Raw genomic sequence first — 4033 nt, forward strand, 5'->3', positions numbered from 1 at the left:
GAGGAGGGGGAGGGAAGAGAAGGTGAGAGAAGGAATGGTCCAGGAGAAAGAGAAACATAAAGATAAGAGAGTTCTGGGCTCTGAGAGGATCCCCGTGTCCTTATTCCAGGAGTCAGCTAGTGGGATGTAGGGTGTCCCTTGGGTTTTTCAGCATAAAGCTATTGGATATCTGTGGTGAGAGGAGATAGAATGAAGGCGAGTTGCTTGTTGTATTTGGAAGTGTCCCCCTGGATCTCCTGAGGGGGTGGACAGCGGTTCACGGGGTGTCCCGTCGCTCCCCTGTGAAAAGCAGTGTATGCGTCTGGTGACACGATGCCGTGGTCAGGCTGCAGAGATTCGCCGTATCCATGTTTTTTCCAGAGAGCAGGGATAGTTTTAGATGAAGGTGTACCGTTTCTATTCATGTCAGTGCTTTTCTCTGTGTGGCTACTTTCCTGGAAGGAGCAGGAGAAGGAGGGAGAGGAGGAATGGTAGAAGTTTGATTGGAGATGTTATGCAAGGAATGTCGGTTGGTAGGATGCTCTTGCACTGAACCGGAGAGGTTTGTAGTGTTTTAAAACATCTGCCCCCTAGATGTCTTTGGCTTACTCCACTTTAGCTTTGGTGGGTATATTTTAGGAAAATGGAGGATGCTCTTAAACAGGAGTCATCAAGGCATCTGTGTAAAAGCATTCCTGGTGAGAGGTGGGCTGGGATAGTAGGCTAACCTGTTTTAGAAGGATCTCCTCTATGATGGTCCTTGTTTGTCTGAGGGCAGGGCCTGGAGAGAAACAGTGAGAGGAGAGGAAGGTTCTGGCAGTAGTTGAGAAATGGGCCGAGTTTTACCGTGACCCTGCTTTCTATGCTGTGTCTTAGAGGCAGGTATTTGTCATTTTAAGTGTAGAATTGACAGCCTTTTGTAAGAAAAAAGGAAAAGCGGTGAGTCCCAAAGCAGTGAAAAATAATTAGGAGTCAAGGGCAAATGTCATTAGAGGGTCTGTAAGTCAGAATGGACTGTATTAGCCTGTTGACCAATGAGGAAAGGGCCTTTCCACAGCTTAACTCTGATATCTTCTGAGGACCCAGGATATCGGAGATGAAAGGAGGGGAGGTCGTTGTCACCAAGGTCCTGGAGATGGGAAAATGTAATTGGACAGCCCAGCCAACCAGAAGGAGAAAAGCGAAAGAAGAATCGGTGGCAGACCTATCACCGGAGCACTGTGAGTTAATTTTCACTTTGAGGGAAGTTAGGTCATCCTGTGTGATTGCCACTGTGGAGTATCCAGCATGAAACACGGAGAAGGAGGGGGAGAGGGGAGGTGGGGCGGCTTTAGATGCTATTAGGGACAGAAGCAGCCAGCTGCATCTCTTCATTATGTACGTAGGTTTGGCTTTTTGGCTGTGGGAAGGGCTGCAAATCTGTGAATACACAACTGCCTCACTGACCGGTGAAGTCATTCCTGAAGGTGGAAGAGAACTTTCAGTAGGCTGTTATAGACTCTTGTAGAATTTCCTTCCTTGAGAAGTATGTGCAGGGGATTTAAAGTCATCATGAATCCTGAGCGGCTGAGAATGTATTTTCTGTGGTAAGAAAAAGGTGAATCGCAGAGATATCGGAAGGGCTCTTTGCAAAGTACGGGAGCCCATTGGAAGACGTTAGAGATTTAGAACCTTGTGAGCCTTGTCAGCCAAGGAACAGATGTTGTGAAATCATGTCAGACTATGGAAGGTGACGATGGAAGGTCTGTGACACCCGCACAGCCTACCCAAGCCTGGTTTTAGACTGTTGGGAAGGAGTAGAGTTTGAAGCTTAGCGCAGTAGTTCAGGAAGCAGAGGACATGTCATCGTTCTGCCAGGCATGACTGTAGCCATTTGGCAGTGGCAGTGTCACAGAATGGGGGGAGTTCAAAAAATTCCTAGAGCCTGTGGGTTGTGAGATGGGGAAAGGAGACTCTTAGGAAGGTGTCTTCCCACGTGTTTGGGTATGGGCTAGTGTCCTTGTTGTGCAAATCACTTTGGTTTTTTCACGGGCAAGGCAATGGGAGGGGGTCGGGAACCAGGAACGGTGTAGAAGAGCACTCACAGTGTGTTGAAGGTTCTGTGAGTGGTGAGAACAGGTTATCATGTCCACTGCGTCCAAGGTGCAGTCAGGGATTTAGTAAGTGGCAGACGTTTTAGGGACAGAACATCATGTGGCTTGGAGGTGAGAACACCATGCGGATTTAAAGGAAAAGGAGAATTCTGTGCAGTTGACAAGAAGGCTGGGAACTGCACGTGTTTCTGGACGAAAAGCTGGAGGGCAGCACAACATAGGGAATGAGTCCCCAATCAGGGTCGAAGGATTTGGAGATGCCGGTCAAGTTAAACTGTGTCTAGAAAGTAGAGTAAACTGTATGTGTGACTTTTTAAAGAGGAGTCTGATTTCGTAGGGGAGACCAGACTGTGTTTGAGGGTGTTTTAACGGAAAATAAGACATAAATGCAGAAATTTTGCAAATCATGGAACTGTCTATAACTATGAAAGAAGGAAATTTTTTAATTGTCACTAAAGTGTGGTATGGAGAGTTATGCTTCTGGTGGTGGGCCATCGGGCACGTAAGAACTGCACAGCTTATGGGATATCTTTCCATCGTAGCATCCCGTGGGTTTTGTTACAACAGAGAAAACCATGGCCTTCTTCATGTTTCTGTTAGTCTATGCATTTCCTCTTTGTTGCTGGTTATTCCACTCTTAAAAAAAAGTGTCTGGTGTATGAAGGGAGGCGTGGGATAGTTCTCTGTGCCCTTGTCTGGTGAGTGTGGGTATAGGGGGTCTGGGTTCCATTCGTAGCTGAGAAGAAAGCCTAGGGTCAGTGAGGTTGTGGATGGTGTTCCCTAGTGTCAGAGGATCCTTTGGGCCCTTTGGGGGAACATGAAGCTGTTAGGGTAGCCCTGCTGTGAGAAATCACCTAGAGACTGCTGTGGGAACAGATCACGGGTTTATTGAGGGAGCCAAGGAAGGGGTAAGGGTGTTCAGGGTAAAGGAAATTCTCCGTACTGAATGAACGTCTCTTAGGAGCCAGGGAGATGGGTGGCGGAGGCGGTGGGGGTAGCTTCCGGTACTCCCGGTGGGCCTGTAAGAATCGCCATGGTCGGTCCTGTCTTCAGGTAGCTATTTTTTAGCCCTTTCGGTAAGGGGGAGTTTGCTTATTGATATGTTTAGTGTTAGTCGGATATTGACATCTCATGGGTTTCCCCCTCCCACAGCAGCTTAGTTAACATTTTGGGCTAAGTCTATGAGCATTTCCTTTTGGAAAGTTTCAGTCTCTTCACTTATGTTTTGGGAAATGCTAGATGCAGGGTCTGTTTGATCACCAAAATTCAGGTGTCCATGACCTGACAGAACATCATTTCCAGTTGCCTCCTCTCAAGGACCCAGAAACAGAATGAAGTGATTTGTGTATATCGATCGAGTTGTCAGGTTCAACTGTCCTAGGAAGAGTAAATTTTGTTTAGGACCAGGGAAGAAACGTTCCCAGGGAAGCCTGCCACAGAGCACCCACCCTGGACCCGGTGGCCATCCAGTGACGGGGTCCTCTGGTGAATCTTGCAGGCCGGTATTGTGTACCTCGCCAGTTTTGTCACACCAGGTTTTTTGTTTCCGAAAAAATGAAGGGTGTTATGGGCTTTAGGCATGTTTCCCAATTTAGAGAATAAAGTTAGGTATGAAGTATCAGGAAGTCTGTTAGTATGCATGGAATGTTTGATTCGTGAATGGGAGCAGCAAGGGTAGGGTGGGCAAAGCTCAGGGTGGGAAGCTTGCAGTAGGTCGGCCGGGTTGCCCATGGCATTCCAGAGCCCCGGATTCACGAGTGCCAGTCCTTTGTTTTGAGGAGGGACGTATTTGTGTGTGGTGGGGGGTAGGGGTGAGGGAGTTGAATTTGTACGGAGAGGGAAATGTGTCTGCCTCGTAAGACCTTGGTCATGGATCCTTAGAAGTGTGAGTGGGTTTTCTCCAAGGCCCTATCTGAGGTTTTCCATGTATTTTGCCCTGGAATGTGAATATGTTCTGAAAT

The sequence above is a fragment of the Furipterus horrens genome, unplaced genomic scaffold (assembly GCF_987537825.1).
Source record: "Furipterus horrens unplaced genomic scaffold, mFurHor1.1.pri manual_scaffold_7, whole genome shotgun sequence".
NCBI classification, from domain to species: domain Eukaryota; kingdom Metazoa; phylum Chordata; class Mammalia; order Chiroptera; family Furipteridae; genus Furipterus; species Furipterus horrens.